Genomic DNA, 12977 nt, shown 5'->3' with positions numbered 1-12977 from the left:
GTGATACCCCCCTTGTTTAAGCATAGCGCGACTAGTCTATCTGCCAATATAAACCTAGTATGACCGGTTTATCCCTTGGGAATATACATAATCGTCACAAAAGGTATTTATAATATACTATTTAATATAATTTACCTTAAAATTTAATAAGGTTTAATATACTATAAGAAGACTTAAGGGCTATATTACTATATAATTTAAACCTATTATAAGGAAATACCTTATAATCTTAGTTAGCTAATATTTACCTTATATTTATTATTTTTAGTTAAATTATAAAGCCTTTAAGGTAATATTTTAATAAGCCTTTAAAATTATTAATAAAAAGGCATAGGCTAAAGAAGAAATTAAAGTACTTTAATAAACTTAATTTACCTTAAAATATAAAATAAAATACCTTTAACTTGCCTTAAAGCTTAATTAAAATTAAAAACCCTAAATATTTTTCATTTTTAATAAATGTAAGGATATAGGGCGGCCGTTAAATCCGCCGACCAATCGGGGTAACCCCGGCTAGTTATTACGTGTGCAGAGACCTCCTGAAAGATCTACAGCCGAGCCACCATGGAAGGCTCAGCAAGTTGAAGTCTTACATATAATAGAGACCTACCTTTAATCTATGATTTCACCCTAATCCAGCCATTGAGGCCTACTATCTTATAATAAACTTAAAAAGAAAATATAAAAAAAATTATATAAAGAAAAATAACTTAATAACTGTATTAATTATATTAATAAGGTAATTAAAATGAATAATTAATAATTTTTATAAAAAAATCTATAAAACCCTAGGTTTAATAATAATAAAATTCATAACTTTTATTTTAATATAAATTAAAAAAAAAATAATACCTTATATAATATAAGTCTTAGACTTATAAAACTTAGGGTAGCTTAAAAAGATAATAAAGATATTAAATATTAGTATTACTATAAGAAGGGCTATAAGGCTAATAAATATTATAAGAAATAATAAGATATTAAGAAAAGATATTATTAATTAAAGTTATAATAAAGCCTCTTAGAAAGTAAGAAATACTTAAATATAATTAACTAAGATAAGAATCCCTAGATAGCTATTTATATTACTAAGATACTTAGAATAATATAATAAGAATATAATAAGATAAGACTTTAACCTAGAGAAATTATTATATCTTACTAAGCTGCCTACCTAATAGAGAAATAAGGTATTAATAATTATATAATTAATAATATTATAAAGGAATAATTCTATAAATTAATTAAATCCCTAAAGGTTTATTAGTTATATCTTATTAACCTAGGTATATAAAACCCTATATTAAAACTAGATAATAAGAAAGAAAGCCTAGATACTTTCTTATAATAATAAACTATTATTATAATTAGATATATTAAAGCTAAGCTAGAAAAACCTATATTATTAGCCTTAGCTTAGTAATTATTAATAGTAAATAAATAAGCTAACTTCTAAGAAGTTATTATAAAATGTTTTAATTATAAAAAATAAATTATAAAATATAAAAGAAATACATAATTTTTAATGCCTACTATAGTTTACTAAAGGGACTATAAATAAAATAATCTTATATAATATAACTATACCTTATGCCCTTAATACTAAGTTAAGGCATTATAAGAATATAATAAAATCTATAAATAATAAAAAGTTAATTATAAAGTAAATTACTATATAATAATTAAATTACTAAGATAAATATTAATAATATTAATTAAACTAAGTTTAAGTATAATACTTAGAAATTAGAAAAGGAATTATATTAAAGATCTTTTAAATATTAAAAACCTTAAAAGGGTCATAAAAAACTATAAAAAAAGAAAACTACCCTTAATTATGTAATAAAAATAATAATTACTATTAAAATAGTTTAAGGGAAAGATATATCTAGATAATAAGAGAATATATAAAGATAATAAATAAATAAGAAATCTATATCTAAGCTTATTATAAAGAATTAGCTAAAAACTCTTATTACCTAGAGGTACCTTTTAATCTATAAGATAATATAAAGATATACCTTATATATTAAGAATATACTAATATCTCTTAGATATTATACTAGTATTATTAATATAGAGTTTACTAAAAAGAAAAATAAAAATAAAAATATTTTCTTATTATATTCTTATATTAATTAACTAAAAACCCTTATCCTTAATATAAAATAAAAGAATATAAGATAATATATTAATATAAATCTATTAATATTATATATATATAATATTTCTTAAAGCTTTCTTATATTATTTAAGAAAAGAAATAAATTACTTATAAAATTAAGAATTAAGAAAAATAGGTTAGATAAGGAGAATAAGAAAAACCTAATATTACTTAACTAAATAAAAATAATTAAAATATAAAATAAAGTAATTAAGACTAGATTAATAGCTAAGTAAATAATTATAATTATAAAGCCTATATAAATAATAAATATAAATTTACTTATTATAACTATATAATATTAAAAGATTAAATACCTTATTTAATATAAGGTAATAAATATAAAGAAAGATTATACTAAAAGGCCTTTTATTTTATAAATAAAATATATAAGTAATATTACTTAGAATTAGAAGTATAAATTAAGGGAGAATAATTAAATACTTTAATAAAGAATAGAGCTAAATAAAATTACTTTAACCTAATAATAATAAATAGGCTTAAGCTATTATAGAGATATAAATAAATATTTTACTTAGTTATTAACCTAAAAGGAATTTCTTTTAATTATAATAATAATATTATTAATAATAAGATTAAATACTTTAAAGTTTTTATTAAAAAAAAACCTAAGGGATATTATTTAATATTATATTAAATAAATAATATAACCTTTTACCGAAGTATTTATAATTATATTAATTTAATATATATTTTAATTAAAAGATTAATTAAATACTTTTTTTTAATAATAATATATTTCTTATAATAAATAATAAGTTAAGATATTATATAAGATTTAAATTTTTTATTAAAGATATTTAAAAAGCTAAAAAGAAATAAATATAAGATACTTTTTTACTTAAAGATATATAATATAAATATTATAATAAATAGAAATAATAAAATTAATAAATAATTATATATATTTAATAATAATTTTATAAATTAAAAAAAAACCTTAAATAAATTAAAAAGATATTAAAAGAAAAATAACTTAAAAATATTTTATTATAATATTATATCTATAAAAACTCTTTATAAAAAAACTTAAAATAAATCTATTAAAATATATATACTATAACTTAGAAATTAAATTTATTAATAAAAAGTAACTTAGCTTAAATAAACTTTATATATTTAATAAAATATAATTATTAATATTAGAGAAATATATTAAAAATATATTATAAAAAAGATATATTAAAGAAAATAAGTTATTTATTAAATATTTTATTATATTTATTTTTTTAAAAAAAAAGCTTTAATTTTATATTAATTTTTAAATATTTAATATTATTATAATCTAATATTATATATTATTACCTTTTATTAATAAATTAAAAGATTATTTTTTTAATATATAATATCTTATTATATTTAACCTTAAAAAAGCTTATAATTTTATTTAAATTAAAATAAGATATATATAAAAAATTACTTTTTATAGTAAATATAAATTATTTAAATATTTTATTATACTTTTTAGACTTATTAATATATTTATTATATTTTAATAAATAATAAATAATATATTATAAGAATATTAAGATATATTTATTATATATTACTTAAATAATATTTTAATTTTTTTTAAAATAAAAAAAAATATATATAAAATATATTTATAATATACTATAAATAATATAAAATATTAAATTATTAATATTACTTAAGAAAAATAAATTTTATACCTTAAAGATAAAATTCCTTAAATATATTATCTCTTATAATAAGATATATATAAACCTTAAGAAAGTCTTAGTAATTAAGAATTAAAAAGAATTAATTACTATTAAGGAAATATAAACCTTTTTCAGGTTTATTAATAATTATTATAAATTCCTTAAAGCTTTTAATAAAATAATAATATTTCTTATAAAACTTATAAAAAAAGATAAAACTTTTATATTTAGGACTAAGGCTAAGAAAGCTTTTAAATAAATTAAGAAATTTATATTAAGTAAATTAATACTTAAGATATTTAACTTATCTAAATAAATTAAATTTAAAATAAATGCCTTAGATTTTATATTAAGAGCTTAAAATAAATAATTAAATAATAAAAGATTTCTTTATTTAATTATATTTTATTCTTATAAGCTATATAGAATAAAACTTAATTACTTTATTTATAATAAAGAATTCCTTATAATTATTAATCCTTTTAAATAATTTTAATATTATTTCCTTAGAAATAAGTATTAAATTAAGATATATATAGATTATAAGAATATTATATATTTTATAAAAACTTAAAAACTTAATAAGTAATAATTATAATATATTAAATATTTCTTTTAATTTAATTATATTATAATATATATTAAAGAAATAAAAAATAATAAAACTAATATTATTAATTAATAACTTAACTTAAATATAAAGAAAACTTAAATATAAAAATAATTCTTATAATTTATATAAGAAAGATATCTTAAATAAAAAATAATTATATAAACCTAATAATTAATACCTTAATTAAAAAATTTAATATTTATTAAGAAATATAAGTAATAAATAATAGATTTTATCAATTATATATAAAGATATTAATAAAAAAAATAGATTTTAAACTTATAAAAAAACACTCTTTATTTTTAATAAAGTATTTTAAATTATTTTTAATTATTATTATTAATAAGTTATATAATATAAAAATATAAATAAAATAACCTAAGTTATATAATAATATTATAATAACTATAAGCTCTTATATAGGGTATAGGAGTATATATATTATTAGAAAAAATATTATAAAATAACTATATAAGTTATTAAGAAATAAATCTATTTCTTTAAAAAAAAATAAGAAATAAATAATTACCTTTTTTAATAATAATAATTAAAAAGATTTAAAAATTCTAGCTATATATATTAATAAGTTTATTAAAAATAATTTCATAAAGAAATATTATAAATAAATAAACAACTATATTATTTACTAATATATCTAAAAATACTAATAAAACCTTAAGGTAACTTATATAATAAAATAAAATAATTTATTTATAAAATAAATGTTTGAGTATAATATATAATTCTTAGATAAAGAAAAGATAAATAAATAATAAGTCTTAAATAAATTATAATATAACGTTATATTTAAAATATATAATTATTTATTATATAAATATTAAAGAATTAATAAAACCCTAAAATATATTAAAAAAATATTTTTTTTTCTTAATATAAAAAAAACTATTTTAAAAATTATTAATTAATATAATCTCTATATAAAAACTAAGATATAATACTATAAATCTTATAAAAAATATATTTACTTTTAGTTATATAATAACTATAAGACTTAATTATTATGAATTTTATTATTAAATTATTTTTATTAAAAGAATTAATTATTAGAAACTTTTATAATAATATTTTTATTATTATAAATAAACTTATAAAGTTTTTTTATTTTATAGCTTATAAAGAATTAATAATAACTAAAGAATATATATAGCTTTTATATTTTTATATTATAAAAATATATTATATATTGCTTAAAATTATTATAAATTAAGAATTATTATTTACTTTAAAATTTTAATAAAGCCTTATAAGATATTTAAGAATTAAATATATACTCTTTAATATATATTATAAAGAGATAAATAAATAAACTAAATACTAAAATAATACTTTTAATATTATATTAATTATAAATAAATTAACTAAGTTAAGAAACTATTAGCTATATAATAAGCCTATAATATAATAAGAAATAAAAATATAAAAATTATATTAACTTAAATTAATTTTAAATTTACTTTAAATAAATATTAATAAATAAGAGATATAATTATTAACCTTAATATATTTTTTATTAATAATTAATTATAAAATCTTTAAAAAAAAAACTAAAACTTAAATTTATTAAAAATAAAATAATAAATTATATTAGTAAAAATAAATAAAAAATTATATATTTTAAAAAAAGAAAATTATATTATATAATAGGAAATATTAAAATAAAATAATAAATTAAAAAACTTAATTATAAATATATTAAATTATATAAAATTAAATATAAAATTTTATAATATAATTATAAATTAGATTTATGATTAATAATTAAGCTTTATTTAATTTTTTATATTTTATTTTTTAAATTAATAAAAAATCTTATATAAATTAAAATTAATAATAAATTAAAAATAAAAATTAATAAATTAAGAAAATATATTATAAAAGCTATTTTTTATATAAATATAATTAATAATAAAATAATATATTTTATTAAATAAAAAGATTATTTAAACTTAGAAAATACCTAAGAATTCTTAAAATATTTTATTAATATATAATACCTTATAAAAAAATTTTACTAATAATACTAAATATAAGTTTATTAAAATTAATTATATTTTAATTAATTAAATTAATAGCCTTAAGGGAATATATCTCTATAATAATACATAATCCTTCTTAGAGCTTACTTAAGTTATCTAAAATATATAAGCTATGCTTAAAGGCCTTATTACCTCGCGCCTTAAATAATTTCTTTTACTTTTAAATATAAATAAGCTTAGCTATTTCCTTCTTAAGAGTAATCTTTACCTTAGTCTTTTTATCTTTTATATATTTATATTTTTAAATATTTTTAATTATTATAAAAAAATTAAGTATTTATTATAAGAAATATTTAATATATATTTATAAAGAAAAGCTATTTTAGTCTTATTATATATAATTTATATATTAATATAATTAAAATAATAATTATAATAATTAAAAATTACCTTATAATATAAGCCTTAATAAAAATACTAAATATAAAATATAATTTTAAACTTAAAAGCCTTAATATAAATAAAAGGATTTTATATTTTAAAAAGCTTATAAAGAAAAATATACTTATAAATTTTATTTAATATTATATTAATAAAAAACAGAATTTTTATAAAATATAATTACTCATTAATAATACTTAATTATTAAAATTAATCTTAAAGATAATATTAATAAAAAATAGATTTTATAATATAACTATAATATAAGCTAAGTAAAGAAGCCTAATAAAATACTTAAATTAAATAAGGGACTAAAAGGATTAAATTTTATTTTTCTTAATCCTAAGACTAAGTAATAGAAATATTAATCTTATCTTAAATTAAATCTTAAAATAATTAATATAGGGAAACTATATATAAAATATATTTATTATACTTTTTTATATAGTAATTACCTTAGTTATTAATATAACTTAGATATATTTAATACCTTTAAGTATATTACTAGATATAATACTCTTATTATTTAAGTATAATATAATTTCATTTTTTTATTAATATAAACTTAATATAATTAGTTTATCTCTTAGAAATATATATAATTATTATAATATTACTTTTTTTTAATTATTATATCTTAATAATTTAATTACTATTTATATATTAATATTTATTTAATTAATTATTTTTTTTATTATTATTTCTTTTTTATAATTTAATTCTTTTTACCCTTTAATATTAATTTAATATCTTATTTATTTCTTAAAGGTTTTTAATTTTAGCTCTTAATAATATGATCTTATATATATTTCTTTTTATTATTTTTATAAAATATTTTATAGTCTTTATAATTAACTCTAAGGAGCTATTATAATACCTTTTAATGTATTTTTTAAGGTACTTAAATTAAAATCTAGCCTTAAGTATAATCTTTAAGGTCCTTAAGACCTAAGAAATAAAAGGTTTAATGTTTTTTAAATAAATATTAAAATTTAAAATAATTTATTAAGCTTTAAGATTATAGCTTTTAAATTAAAAAAAAATAAAATTAATTTTTTATAAACCCCCTTAATATTTCGTTTTATTATAATAGTCTTATATATAATTTAAAATGTTAAAAAAAAATTACTTTTTAAAATATAAATTATAAAATATTTAATTAGAGATTTTATTTTTTAATTATAAATTTATTTTAATATATTAAAATATTTAATATTAAAAGACTAAAATAAATAATAAAATAATATAATATATAAAGTTAAATAATCTTTTTTTTATAATATTTCTTAAATTTAATAAATTAATAACTTTTATAATTATTAAGAATTTAATAATAATAATTATTATTTTATTATTTAATTATATATTAATTAAAATACTTAAAGTATTTAAAGCTAATTTTATTATAAATTTAATTATTTTAAGTTATAATAAGAATTTAATTATTTAAGAGATTATTATTTTAATATTAATTAATAAAATAATATTAACTTATATTAATAATAAATAATTAAATTATTTAATTTTTTATATTAATTATTTATATAATTATAATTTATTTTTAATTTTTAGGCTATATTAATTTTAGCTTTAAATACTTTTTTAAACTTATAATAATTATTTTATTTATAATTATAGCTACAAGAAAGCTAATCTTATTTAGCTTTATTATTATTAAACTTAGGATTTTATAGTTTTTTTTTATAAGAATTCTTAATTATTTTTCTTTATTATTTTATTAATATAATTAATAAGCTTATTAAATTAATTTCTTTTATAAAATTTTATTTAACCCTTTTTTTTAAGTTTATTAAAGAAAAATAATATTAAGAGTTTTTAATCTTAATTAAATCTTAAAATAAATTAAAAATATTTTATTTTATATTTTAAGGTAAATTAAGTTTATTTAAGTACCTTAATTTTTCTTTTAGTCTATTCTTTTTTATTAATTATTATAAATACTTATTAAAATATAGCTTTAAAGGCTTTAAAGTATAAATAAAAATTAATAATCTTAGGTAAGAGTTTAATAAATACGGTAATAAGGTACTTTTTTATAATAGGTTTAAATTAAGCTATAATATATTTAATAAGCTACCTTATAACATATTAGACCTTATTAAATATTAGATTAAATTATGTTAAGTAATAGGTTATAAAAGTATATAGCTATATATGGAAAGTAACTAGCTTATAAGTAATTTTATTAAATCTCTCTAGGGGGTTTAGCTTTAAGATTTCTCTTATATTTTTATCTTTTATTATAATAATTATTATATTATTAATATATTAGATATTATTTATATACTAAGTATCTTATAGTTATTATATTTTTCTTATTTTTTTAATAAGTTTATAGAGTTTATTTATCTTAGTATTTATAGTAATAATTTAAGCTTAGAGCTACTTAATTTCTTTATTGTTAGAGATATTTATATTATTTATATTTTTATCTTAGTTAACTAAGATAAATATATTAAGTAAATATTTAATAAGTAAAACATATTAGTAATTATAAATAAGAATTACTTAAGTAACTATTTTATTTAATATTATTTAAGGTAATATAAGTAATACTTTAAATAAGGGCTATTTATTTATAATAACTTTATATTTTATTAAGAATTAAACTAATTATATTAGGTTTATATTAATAGAGAGATTAAATATAGTATTTCTAACTAAAAGGGGTATTATATTTAAAAATATATTTAAAGGTATTAAGTATAACTATGTTATATTAATAGCAAAGGTAATTATTATATAAGAGTATATAATAAATATATTTTATATACTTAGGAATATTAGCCTTAATTACCTTATTTATATATCTTAATTATAGTAATTATATAAGTAATTATAGTAATTAGGAAAGTAATTATTATAATTACTTTAGTACTAAGAGTAGTTACTTATTAATTAGCTAATAGGGTAGTAGGTCTTGCTATATATAGAATAAGTATATATTAGGTTATAATACTTAAGGCCTAATCTTAGTCTAATTAGCTTAATAAATACATTAGGTAATATTAAAGTAGCCTGCTTGAGTTAATTCTAAGAGGTTTTAAGGCCCTTGCTCAGTTGGGGGAAATGGGTGCTAAGCCGTATTGGGCCATTGGGCAATTTCTTGTACATAGAAAAGGCGTCAGAGGCCTTGGACCTTTGACCACCATCATCATCTTTGCGAGTCAGGTTGAGAAAGGGGAGCTTTGGGCTTTCTTTTCCGGCGTGATTATCATTACTATCAATTGATCAGTTGCCCTTATTATTTTCTATGATATTGAGATCACGGGAAAGTGTATGAAATCCCTCTTTGAAAAAGTCACTAAAAGAAAGACGCGTTAGAAACTTTTGGCTTTGCGGTTAGTGTGTTCTATTTCTATAACAAATTGCTAAGGGAATATAATAATAATATATAAGAATACCTTATTAAGGGCTAAAGTCTAAGACCTTTACTAAGTAAATAAGATATTAAGCTAGCACTAGAGAGTAAAAAAAACCTAATTATAAAGAAAAGGGGTTATAATAATAGAGGAGGGAAGATAATTAATTAATTAGATAGATAGTTGTGACGAGCGTGTATATTCCCAAGGGATAAACCGGTCGTGCTAGGTTTATGTTAGCAGATAGAATAGTCGCGCTGTACTTAAACAATAGGGGTATTACGTCTAGTAATATACTCAAGGGTATTAAGTATAACTAAGTTATATTAATAGCTAAGGTAGCTACTATATAGGAAAGTATAATAAGTGCATTCTATATACTTAGGCTTTCTCGAGTGAAGCTGATCGCGAGAGGGCGCGATATCGTTCTAGGACCAACGCGGTCTAGGAATAATGTCGGTCCTTAGTATATCAGTCCTATTATGATTAGTAGTTCAGAACTCGGGATTTATAGGGACTACGTGACGTAAGCCGCGAAGGTTATAATACAATGTCCCCCCTTTATTAGGTCTTATCCTTAAGACCTGCATACCCTTGTCTTCCTAGTTCTATTCTTAGTGCGTCCTAACTTAGACTTTTTATTATTATATCGCGTGATATCTAACTATGTTTCTAAATAGTCTTCTTGTAAGGATAGGGAAATTAATGCGCTTACCCTTTCTATTGAGTTTACTAATAAGGAGGCTAATATGCCTTATACTTATTGCTTCTATTTAGGCAAAAAGTGCCTAATATCTGCGGATTCTGCTCGCTATAGCGAGTATATCTATAGTAAAAAGTCTTATAACGGTACTCATATAGCGTCATCTCATAAGTCTGATCTCCCGCGTCTTTCTTACCGTATCCCCTGTTTCTAATATTATCTTATAGTTATTAGCCTAATAAAGTAAGAGAGGAAGTTAGAGATGGATGAGGGTGAGGCTAGTGATAATTTATTAAAGCTTTACGAGGAGATGGCTGCATTATAGTCTTATCTAGCAGCTGCTATAGGCTATTTATTACGCATTCATAAGATCTAGGCCTAGGTAAAGGAGAAATATTTAGAGGCTACCTATTGGGGTCTTTAAAAGGTGGAGCAATAAGATAGTATCTTATCTATGCTAGATGCTTATGAGGATATTATTATTTATGATCTCTAGGTTAATTATATCTCTAATGATATTAACTAGGCGTCTCTTGGTCTAGGCGATGACTTCTTTGACGCTTCGCCTTTATTTGGTTCTAGCATTATTAATAGAAATTCTTTAGAAGGCATTACGCACTAGTAAGGTGCTCTAGTAGTTCTTATATGTTTTCTAAGTCTAGGTAGTCTTTCTATTTAATAAAATATATTATTTTACTATTAATTTTATCTATATTAAGGATAGCTTCTATAATATATTCTTCTAGTCTATTAACTTTAGTTTCTAGTTTATTTCTAGTTTTAACTTAGATAGTATTTTCTATTAATTTAAATAATAAAATATAAATAATTAGATAGAGCTTAATTTTTAATAATAAGTCTAATTTATAATTATTTTCTAAGATTCTTTATTTAATTTTATATAGTTTAATATATTTATAATTAAGTTTTTTATTTTATTATTTTATTTTAATGTTTTTTATTACAAAGTAGACCATATCTCCCTCTAAGAAGATTAATCCCTTAATTCTTTTCTTATTAGCATAGTTTATTATCTTATTTTTAATAAATTTAAGTTTTATTTTTATTTCTTTATATAGGTTTTTTAATTAATCGCTAGTAAGGATTGCTTTAGGGTTAATAATTATATCTCTTATTTATTAGTAGGCATCTAGGGTAAATCTAAAATTAGTATAGGCTAGTATGATCTTTATGCTTTTATTTATTGCTATATTATAGGCTAGCTATATAGCTAGTAGCTTCTTAACCTAGTTAGTCTATTTATAGTTAATATAGCATTAAAGGTACTATTCTAATATTTAATTTATATATTTAATTTATCTATTTATCTCCTTATGGTATATAATAGAGAGTTTATAGTTAATTCCTAAGTATTCTATAAGGCTTTATTAGAATTTTAAAGTAAATAGTAGTCCTTAATCTATAATAATTTTAAGTAATATGCTATATATCTTAGCGATATAAAAGTAGAAAAGGTAGGCGAATTCTTTAGCTATTATTAATTCTCTATAAGGTATAAAGTAAGAAAATTTTATAAGTCTATCTATAATAATAAGAATATTATTATAGAAGTTTCTAGTAACTAGTTCTTCTAATAGGGGTAGTTTAGTAATAAAATCTATAGTGATTAAGTCCCATAGTTATTCTATAACTAGGAGTAGTTATAGTTTTCTATAGGGTTTATGGTATTATGCCTTAGTTTTCGCGTAGAGATTATATTAATTAGTGATTTCTAAGATAATCTTTTTTATATAAGGAAAAGTAAATATTATCTTAACTTATTCTAAGGTTTTATTAATTCCTTAGTATCTATATAATAGGTAGTAATATATTTTATATATAAATTTATAGTATAGTTTATCTAGGACTTATTATTTGTTAGTTTTCTTATTATCTAGAAGTTGCTTATTATATTACTAGATTTGTTTTAGAAGTAGATTACCTTATTCTACTATGTAGGTTACTCTAATGATTTAGTAAGGTATTCTTAT

Source organism: Fusarium falciforme, chromosome 8, assembly GCF_026873545.1.
Source record: "Fusarium falciforme chromosome 8, complete sequence".
Lineage (NCBI taxonomy): Eukaryota > Fungi > Ascomycota > Sordariomycetes > Hypocreales > Nectriaceae > Fusarium > Fusarium falciforme.
The sequence above is the reverse complement of the archived record's forward strand: the minus strand, read 5'-3'. Positions refer to the sequence as shown.